This window comes from Arachis duranensis, chromosome 10, assembly GCF_000817695.3.
Source record: "Arachis duranensis cultivar V14167 chromosome 10, aradu.V14167.gnm2.J7QH, whole genome shotgun sequence".
Lineage (NCBI taxonomy): Eukaryota > Viridiplantae > Streptophyta > Magnoliopsida > Fabales > Fabaceae > Arachis > Arachis duranensis.
Window position 1 is genome coordinate 86,287,321 of NC_029781.3, and position 11,284 is coordinate 86,298,604.

Consider the following 11,284-nt stretch of genomic DNA (forward strand, 5'->3'; position numbering starts at 1 on the left):
CTCCAAATAATCTGAAGCAGTGTGTTTGTGTGCATGGCGTCAGAAACGGCGTCGTTGGTTGAAACGACGACTGTGTCTGAGAAGACAGGGAAGCATAAAGGGGGACACGAATAATTAGGAGAATCAGAGAAAATGAAGAACGATTGATTTTTAATATATTTTTGTTTTGTTGTTTAAATTATTTAAAATTATAAAATTAGGATTAATTGAATTCTAAAATTTAATTAATTTAAAAGGGTATTTTTGTCTAATCAAATAAAATAAAGATGTTTAAGACTTTTTATAGAATTAAATTAAAAAAATATTTTTATTTTTATTTAGTTAAAAGGGGTGTATTAGTAAAAATGGTGATATAATATATATTTAAAAAAAAAATTAAATGCTGATATGGAAAATAAATTTCACGTGGCTTATTACTATTTGTCCATATTTTTAATATATCGGTACATATGAATTTATCATCGTATCATAGCAAACACCTAAAAAAATTGGTAGAAGAGATTAAAATAGATATGTTTGATCAATTAGTACTCAGAAAGAATACATAACAAATTTTAGATTAAATTATGATCCAATTGGATTAATTTAAATTTGAAAAATAAAAAATTTGTACGTGTTTAAAGAAAGTTCCAACTCAAGGAGAATGAGAGAAGGAGAGAGCGGGGCAAGCGATTGAGGGTGAAACACGGTGAGGAAGATGGCCATACCATCGGAAGAAATAAGGGGGAGAGCGTGGGTGGGTGCGTGTGTATCCGGTGTTAAAGATGGTTCTTCTCGAGAGGGGTTAGAAAAGCCATCCAAGATCTCTTTTAGAGATAAAGTCATTGGTGTAGAAAAGTATAAGGCCTTTGTATTAGTAGGGTCTTTATCTGGGTATGGTATCGCGATGGTGACAGGTAAGTAGGGTGATTTTCGTCCACCAAGTGTCAGTTTTACCAAGGAGGCAAAGAGCTGTCTAGCTGAACCTTATAAGGAAGCCATCGTGATTAAGGTGCTGGATAAGCATTATAGCTACATGGCTCTCATGCATAAACTTCGGATAGTATGGCGCATCAATGGAGGGTTTGATTTGTTGGATGTGGGATTTGGATATTTTTTGGTTAAATTTGATATTGCTGCGAATCGTGAAAAAGTCATTCTTGGTGGCCCGTGGTTGATAGACAGTCACTATGTTGCAGTAAAGTCATGGGATGTGGATTTTAGGCCATGCGAAAAATCTTTTGGATCAACGTTGGTATGGATTCGAGTCTCGGGACTTCCAATTTGGTGCTACCAGGAACAAGCAATGCTGCGAATTGCTTCTGCAATAGGGGTTCCGGTGAAAATAGATTTGGCCACTAAGCTTGCAGAAAGAGAAAAATATGCCCGAGCTTGTGTTCAAATTAATCTTGAGTTGCCTGTAAGCAAGCATATTATAGTGGAGGGTGTGACTTATGAAGTGGAGTACGAGATTTTACAGTTGATTTGTGCTACTTGTGCACGGTATGGACATGATAAATCGTTGTGCATGGAGTAGGAGTCCTTGGAAGGAAACGGAAATTCCTTTAGTGATGGAAAAAATAATGAAGCACCGACACTAGTGCCACACAACAATCATGAGATTCAAAAAGAGGCTGAATCAGAAGCTCGTGATTTGGGTGAGAATCCTCATAATTTGGGTGAGAAATTAAGAGTTGTTAAAGGAAAAAATGTGGTTACGGAATCATTGGCTCCTCACGTGCCTGATGGTCATGTTAATGAGGCATGCATGGATGATGGAGAGAGCTGGCAACAAGTGCTGCGTAAGAAAAAATTCACAATGGGCCAGTCATCAGGTTTGAAGGACCAAGAGGGAAAGCAGCACAAGTATGGTTCGAGAAGGGTTCCAAGGCCCAATTTGCATGGTGATAGAGGCAAATCAATTGGCATTAGGATGGGGAAGCGAGAAAAACATGAAATTGCGCCATCTCCATCGCGTAGAACTCCTACACGTCGTGGAATTTTTCTACGGAAGCATCCTCAGCCTTCCTCCCTGCAGAACTCGCCAGTTGATAAAAATGGTGGTACAATGGAGGAAACCTTAGTAGATGGAAGCATGGCAGGTGCAGTGTTAGGAGGTTCGAAGGTGGCAATCATTGAGGATCAGAGTGTGCCAGTACCGCAAGACAAACCACCTATTGAGGTTGGTGATTCTGTTTAGAGTTTATGTTCTTATTTATTCTGTCCCTATTATTTATGGATAGTTTAAATATGATTGTTTGGAATATTAGGGGTGCTTCTAATAAGTTAGTCCGGGTGCATTGTAAGGAACTTGTTAGAAAATTTAGACCTGTTTTCTTTATTGTGGTTGAAACTCACTCCCCTTTTCAGTATTTAAAATTATTTTAGGAAAGGTTGGGGTATCACTCTGTTGGTATAGTAGAAGTAGAGGGGCATAAGGGAGGTATTTGGTTTCTATCCTCTATGAAGGGTGTTTGTTGTAAGTTCATTGATGCTTTTGATCAGGGTGTTACTGTTGAGGTTCACTTTGATAATTTAATTTGGAGGTGTAGAGATATTTATGGCAGTCCTCAATTTAATAAAAGGGTTCTCCTTCGGGATTATCCATGGTTTTTCAAGGACCTTGGATTGTTCTTGGTGATTTTAATGAAGTCAAATTTTCTCATGAATCTAAAGGCTGTCAATTTTCTCATCAAAGAGCAGACATGTTTGCTACTTCATTAGCGAATAGTGGTTTGTTTGATCTGAAGACTATTGGGAAGAAGTTTTCTTAGTACAGGAGGGTGAAATATTATGTTGACGTGGCAAAAAAGCTTCATCGAGTCTGTATAAATAGTAGTTGGTTATCTATATTTCCAAAGGCTTATGTAGAAGTTTTAAATAGGCTTCAGTCTGATCATTGCCCTATTCTGGTGCGTTGTAAAGGTCGTCCTCAGCCTAAAGGGAATCGACCTTTCCGATTTGTTGCTGCTTGGACTACTCATCCTGGGTATAGGGATATTGTGAAACAGTCATGGTGGTCTGGTAATAGAGGGATTCATGACAAGCTTTCGGAAGTACAGAAGAATTCACTAGAGTTTAACTCGAAGGTATCTGGTAACATTTTTGTTAAGAAATGTGAATTAGAGCAATAGATTAATTATTTACAAAAGCGTTTGGAAGTGGTGGATAGTATTTATTTACGTCAGAAAGAGCAACAGTTGCTTGATGATTATAATAATACTCTAGTGCAAGAAGAGCTCTTATGGTTCCAAAAGTCCAGAGAGCAGTGGGTAATGTTCGGGGATAGGAATACAAGATTCTTTCATATTCAAACTCTTGCGCGAAGGAAGCATAATAAGATTATGGCCTTTTTCTCAAGGATGGAGTGTGGGAAACTGATCCAGAGGTTCTGAGTCAAGAAGCAGAGTCTTTCTATAAAAGCTTATTCTGTCATTTGGATGATGTTGATTTGGGTTGCCTTAGTGATGTGCCTCTTCCTTCTTTGAATGAGAAAGCTTGCAATAATCTTACGGCACCAATTACTATGGAGGAAGTCAGAACAGCTGTTTTTCACATGAACTCTTTTAAAGCTCCGGGTCCTGATGGGTTTCAAGCTTTCTTCTTCAAAGAATATTGGGAGATCATTGGTCTTGATGTTTGGAAGATGGTTAAGCAGGCATTCTCCGGTGTTACTCTTGATCCGAGAATGTTGGAGACTTTACTGGTTATTATTCCAAAGGTTGAATCACCAGCATCTATGAAAGATTTCAGGCCGATTAGTCTCTGCAATGTAGTTTACAAGATCACCACAAAGGTCCTTGATAATAGACTTCGTCCTCACCTTGCGGAGATTGTTGGCCGGCTTCAGGGAGGATTTATTTCGGGACGAGGAACTCCTGACAACATCATTATTGCTCAAGAAGTCCTCCACTTTACGAAGAAGACTAAATTAAAGAAAGGCACACTGGCCTTTAAGATTAATCTGGAGAAAGCTTATGACAGAGTTGACTGGAGGTTTTTAGCTCATACCCTTAAGAGCTTTGGTTTTCCTATTCCTACACTTAATTTGATTATGAATTGTGTCAGTGCTTCTTCCTTATCTACTCTTTGGAATGGGAATCGTTTGAATGGTTTTACTCCTAGTCAATGTCTTAGACAAGGAGACCCTATGTCACCCTATCTTTTTGTGTTGTGTATAGAGCGATTGGCATGCTTTCTTAGTCATTAGGTTGATTTGAGTTTGTGGGAGCCGGTTGCTATTTCTAGAGGGGGGCCAAGAATATCCCACTTAATGTTTGTGGATGACTTGCTTCTATTCTGTAAAGCTACAAAGAGACAAGTAATGTTGGTTTTAGAGACTTTTTGCAAAGCATTTGGGATGAAGATTAATGTGGAGAAGTCTAAAGCACTTTGCTTCAAGAATGTCTCTGCAACAAGGAAAGAGGTTTTCACTGGAGTATCTTCTATCAGATTTGTCCAGGACTTGCGCAAGTATCTTGGAGTTACCCTTAGCCATTCTAGGGTGACTCGTTCAGCTTTCAATGGTGTCTTGGATAAGATTTGGAGTATGCTAGTAAGCTAGAAAGGGAGTTTACTCAATCGGGCTAGTAGACTCTGCTTGGTTAATTCTGTTGCTGCTGCTATTCCCACGTACCAGATGCAAGTCTCTATTTTTTCCAAAGGAATCATTAGTAAATTGGAGTCTATAATGAGGAATTTTCTTTGGAAAGGACAAGTTGATGGAAGAGGATTGAATCTTGTTAGTTGGAAGGTACTGGTTACTCCAAAAAAATATGGAGATTTGGGGATTAGAGATCCTTATTGTGTAAATATTACTCTTTTTGGGAAGCTAGTTTGGACTTTTTTTCCAGTAGCCAAACAAGTTATATGTCCAATTGTTGGATGCCAAATACTGATCATCTCTATATGACTATTTTAGTTACCCTAAGAACAAGGACTCTCCCATTTGGAGGTGTCTTTGCAAGGCTTGGAAAGTGTTGAAGGATGGGTTTGCTTGGTGTATTGGAGATTTGAACTAGAATTTTTGGTTTTCTAATTGGAGGAGAGAAGGACGGTTATCTAATGAGATGGATTATGTTCATATTTCTGATTCGAATCTCCAGATACAGGATATTTGGTCGGTTGGTAGGTGGCATTTGGATACTCTTTATTCTCCTTTATCTCAAAATCTGAAAGATAATATTCTCTCTTACAATCCAAATGAACAAGCAGGTCCAGAAGTGGATTGGTATTGGAGTGGGTCTGCTGCCAAAGTATATGACTCACGCAATGGTTACTTGTGATTGTGTAAGCAGCTATTTGGTTGGGAGGAGCGGGAGAATTGGCTTCGGCTTTGGCGTCAGCTTGTTCAGGAAAAGCATAAGTTTTTGGTTTGGTTGTGTCTTAAAGAGGCTCTTCCTACTGCAAGTTTTCGCTTTAGAAGAGGGATGTTGTCATCGGATAGGTGTCCAAGTTGTCTTTCTAGCCAGGAATCGGTTTTACATTGTATTCGGGATTGTCCAAAAGCTCAGGTTGTCTGGCATAAGTTGGATATTTCTTGTCATCCTTTGGATTTGAAGAGCTGGTTCTTGTATCATAGCAAATACAAGTTCTTTTCGGGACTTTGGTGGATATGGCGAACAAGGAATAATGACATCTTTAATCTCCATGAAACTTGGCATCCGAAAAAAGTGATTTGTCTGGCATTAACTTCAAAAAAGGAGCTTAGGAATATTTTTGAATTACAACGTATGTCCATTCCCTCTACTCTAAATGGTTTTTGGAATCCCCATCCATTGGTAATTTTAAGATTAATTGTGATGCTAGTTATTTTGGTTCGGGTGATAGTGTTGGTTTTGCTTGTGTTATTAGAGATTGTAATGGGAGTTGGTAAAGGGGGTGTTTGGGATGATTGAGAGTAATAGTATTCTTCAAGAAAAATTGTTTGCTATTTGGAGATTATATCTCTTAGCTGAGGATGTGGGTCAACGAGATGTTATTTGTGAGACGAATTGTGTGGAAGCAATCAATCTTGTTACTCAAGATGGTTTTGGGTTTATTGATCCATTGGTGCTCAAAATAAGAGAGATCATGCGTTGGAATTGGCATGTTGACTTTCGTTTGATTATGAGATATGCAAACATGGTAGCAGATACTATGACAAAGATGGCGATGAAATTACAACTTTCGCATGTGGAGCTTCTTTCACCTTGGAAGGAGTTTAAGAGTAGTCTTAAACGGGACTGTCCCTCTATTTAAGCAGTTCCTTGTTTTGTTTGTTTTGTTTTTCTTTGTTTAATTTATTTCAGTCATAAAAAAAAGTTCTATGATGAGAATAAATACGGTAATCCCACTTCTAAAAATTGAAAGATAAAAAGCGTGAAATTGATGCACGATAAATAACTGTTTGCCAATTGTTAGGAGAGGTTGATGGGGATAGTGGGAAGAGAATTGAAATGGTTGTCTTCCACATGGATAGTGGAAGATAACGTGAGAGATAACATCTTCATCAACTTCTCCTAACAATTGGAAAATGGTTATCTCATTTTTCTGTGTTTTATTTATCGTGCATCAACTTTACGCTTTCCATCTTTCCATTTTAATCTCTTCTACCAATCTTTTCATGTACTAATTGCATGCTAAAAGTTTGGATTATTGATATTATTAATATTCTTTATTATTTTCAATTTTTTTAAAAAATACATATATCTCGTTTACACTATAAATTGATATATACACGTGTCGTGTCCACCTGTCTTATCTCGTTTATATTATAAACGAAATACATGAAAAATTATCTCGTTTATAGTGTAAATAAGATAAGAAAGAGATATTTATTTTGGTAAATATTTTTAAATTATTTATTTCGATAATTATTATAATTATTTTATTTATTAAAATAGAAAACCTTAGTTTGCTAATCTAATTAGAGTAAATTATTATTTTTTTCATAAAAAATTTTAAACATTGATAAATTAATTACGAAAAATGTAAACTAATTTTATATTTATAAAAGATGAATTCCCTTAAACAAAAAATACACAATTATTATATTTTGGTTTACTTCATAAAAAATATTAAATTTTAAAATTATTCCTTTAACATCATTTTCAATTTATTCGAACTCTAACTTTTTCTAATAATATTTAAAGTTTATTTGAGTGAGTTTTTAAAAAAAATTAATTTTTTAAGTTATTTTTTTTAAAAGATCTTATAAAAAGGTAAAAATAATTTTATAGTTGAATATCTCCTGCAAAAATATTTTTTATCTATTAATTATGCTTGAGTATAATAATATAAAAGTACTTTTTTGTTTATTTATTATGTAAAAAATATTTTTTTAAAAAAAGATGTAAATTGTAATTTCTCAAAAAAATATTTTTTATTTTTCTAATAATTTTACTTTAACTACTAGAAATTTATCAAATATGCTAAAAACTAAAAAAAAAATCATTGAAAAGATTATTTTTATTAACTTAATCGCACTTAAACAAATACTAAAAAAATCACAAAATTCATCCAAACTCATATCCATCAACAAAAAACTAGTCTCGTACTCTTAGTAAATGGTCAAATTGGTCCTTAAAAGATTTTGGTCTCCGAAATTTTTTTTAATCAAATTCATCTCTGAAAAAATTTAATTTAGTCACGTTAGTACTTTCGTCATTTTTCTTATTGACAGTGTTAACAAAAACTGACTTGATACGTTAAATCACATGTCAACAAACACGTGATGTCTAGTTGGTTGTCAGCATGATAACTTTGTAAAATTTGATCAAATTAATCCCTAAATAATAAACCCTAATCCCAAACTAGTGTATATATATCCCCTTCCTTTTAAATGAAACTGCAGTGGTTCATATAGCCAAAGCTTGTGAATTAGAGAAGTTTACTCAACTCTGTAATGGATCCTAATGATTTCGGAAGAATTGTTGAGAAGATGTTGTAGGTAGTTAGCCTCACCAAAAGACATATGCTGAAATATATTAATTTTCCTAAGGATTGTGAATTTTCTTTAGAGCAAGGAGGTAGATAATTGTTGAATGCCCTCAACCATTCGCTCGCTTTAAATATTGTGAAATTCTTCACGTATGGTATGGAGTCAATATGAAAACTAAGGCATAAGGTAATTTTACAAATAAAACACAAAAACCTTAAACCAACACTGGAACAAAAATTCAGGAAAAATAATGAACTTCATTGATACAATGCAAACAAATTGCTTTAAAATAATTAAAAAAAGTCATGAATCAATCTTGTATTACCGAAAAAAATTAGTCAATATGAACAAAACCCTAACCCCAAAATGATTTTCAATTTAGTCACACATAAAGAGAAAAAATCCATTTTGAGTGGGGTGCAATCGAAACAAGAAGCAAGTTTTCAAAAAAAAATCACTACTTTCAGCAATGTTGGAAATGTGTCGTCGTTCTCATCGTCAACGTGTGCAAAGTTAGACCCAATCCTCACCGGTGAACTCGCAACCTTGGCCGAATGCAACAATCGACGATGAACAAAGATTTTTCATCTTTTCTTTTACAAAGTCGAAACACAGAGACTGATTTTTGTGAGAGTAAAGCGAGGTGAGACCGTGAAACTGAGAATGAGAGTGTCATATTGTCATTTGACTAATTGAACTAAGGAATGTATACGACGTTGTATTAAAGCCAATGTGTATCTTAACGTGCCATGTTAGCTTCCGTTAACATTGATAACAAGAGAAGTGACGGATGGATTAACGTGACTAACTTAAAAATCTTTCAGGGATAAATTTGATTAAAAAAATCTTCAAGAATCAAAATGAAAATCGCGTAATCTTTCAATGACTAATTTGACCATTTATCCCATACGCTTATCTTCTCTTTCACTTTGGTACTTCATCACTACTCACAGTTACAAATAACACCACAAACCTAAAAACCAATCAATTCCACCACAATTAACATAATCAACAGTTATAACACTGTTAAATTTGACAATTCAAATTAATTTAAAAAACAAAAAACACCAAAATTGTATATATAAATCCAAACATTTCAAAACATAAAATAAATCCTAGCAAAACAATTACACAATCCAAGAAACGAATTAGTAACGAGAAAAATAAAAACTCTAAACTTTGATACCTGAGCTTTGTCGGCGAGATGAACGACGAGTAGTTGTCCAATAAAAAGAGATTCGTAGATATACAAATAGTTGATGTACTTTTTGCGTATGTACAGAGATAGCAGACGATCATCGGTGGTGAGTTCGGCGATAGCGAGGCCGATTTGGTCATTGACTTTGAAGATCTTAGAAGAGAGCTAAGAGTTGGCCTTGTTGACGCATGCCAAAACGACGTGCATTTTGGATCGGAGGCCAATTGCGACGAAACCTTGCTTTACTGCCTCCGTTGCGTATTCAACTAGGAAGAGCCTCTAACGGAGCTCCATGTCTTAACGTCAGTATTGTATGTATTGGTTTTTGAACATTGTCATTTAGAGGTTTGAGCGTAGGTTAGGATTTGAATATGTTGAAAATGATGACAGAGGGATAATTTTAAGATTGAGTAATTACCCAAATCAGTCTTTAAAGATTTTAGAATTGGACATTTTAGTCTCAAGAAAAATTAATACACAGATCAATCCCCAAGATTTTACTCAGACAAATCAGTCCCCAATTCATTTTCCGGCAGAGTAATTACCCAGATCAGTCTCCAAAGATTTTAAAAACAGACATTTTAGTCCCTAAGAAAAACTAATGTACAAATCAATCCCCAACGTTTTTCTCTATTAGACATAATAGTTCTCCATCCAAAAATAAAATAAAATAAAATTATTATTATTATTAATTGCACAATAATATTGTACTATATTTTTTGAATTTTTTGGATAAAAATGATAATAAATTTATTCATTAGATTCTTATATATATATATAAATAGTGATAGATCATTGACTTTTTAAATTTTTGACAAAGACATCCCAGACAAAATTTAAATACAAAAAAGTCTCCGACTTTAACAAACGGAGGACAATTTAGTCCTTTCATCTATTTGCCTCTCATACACCAAACGAAATTGGCTAACGTGGCTGAAATGGTGTCCAGGTGTCTGTTACAGTGCCACGCTGGAAGGAGAATAAAGTTCGAAGGACAAATAAGTTCTTGACGTCATTTTGCAAATAATGTTCGAAGGACAAATAGGTCCTTGAGAATTTAATTCATTATGCTTCTATATGTATCATATATTACTATCTAATTGAAATATACCTATATTATGTATCATATATTACTATCTAATTTAATAGTCAAATGTGTAACATGACACTCTTATTAAAATTGAGAAAATTTTTTTTTCAAAATTAATAAACTCCTTTCCTAAATTCTCTCATCTAGCTCTCTCCATTTTTCTATTTCTCTCTACTATTTTTACTCTATATATAATTATATTTTATATTAATAATTTGACAAATCAAAATATGTCATCCGATATTTTTTTACAATTAAAATATTTTAAATGTAAAAATATACACATTAAATTATTTTAAATTTTAGATAACGAATGTTAAAATTAATTATTAATAAAAAAATTAGACTTTTTCATATAAAAATAATAACTAAAAATCTTATTATTTAATTTTTTATCTGCAGATATCTTAGTCTTCTTAGCCAGAGACTTTTGTCAACTTACGACTTTTTTTGTAAAAATAGTTTGATTTTATAAATCTTTTGTGCCATGCATAATTTATATTGTTAGAACAAAGTGAACTATAATTTAAAAAAAAATTTCGTAATGTTATTATGGATAAAAATACTAGTTCTAATATAATACACAAATGTACTAAAACTGAAACTAATGCAATTTAAGAAAAAAAAGTAGAAACAGAACAAGCACAATTTCTGCAATTTTAATACAAATAATTTAAATTACAGAATACAACAAGTTAACTAGATTTCAAAATACAAGCATAATTTTATAAACTAAATTCTCATAATAGAAGTATAATAGAAGTATAATGAACTAAATTTTTAAGGACCTATTTGTCCTTCGAACTTTATTTGCAAAATGACGTCAAGGACTTATTTGTCCTTTGAACTTTATTCCCCTTTCAGCGTGACACCGTAACGGACACCTGGACACCGTTTCAGCCACGTCAGCCAGTTTCGTTTAGTGTATGAGAGGTAAATAGACGGAAGGACTAAATTGTCCTCCATTTGTTAAAGTCAATGACTTTTTTGTATTTAAATTTTATTAGGGATGTATTTGTCAAAAACTTAAAAAGTCAGAAACTTATCTGTCTTTTTCCCTAAAAAAATATATATTTAATATAAATTTAAATTAAAA

General features: G+C 33.7%; 1 pseudogene; it reads left to right on the forward strand.

Moving 5' to 3' along the window:
- The first annotated feature begins 697 nt into the window (after window positions 1-697).
- On the forward strand, window positions 698-6,219 carry LOC107470642 (uncharacterized; annotated as a pseudogene).
- The last annotated feature ends 5,065 nt before the right edge of the window (window positions 6,220-11,284 follow it).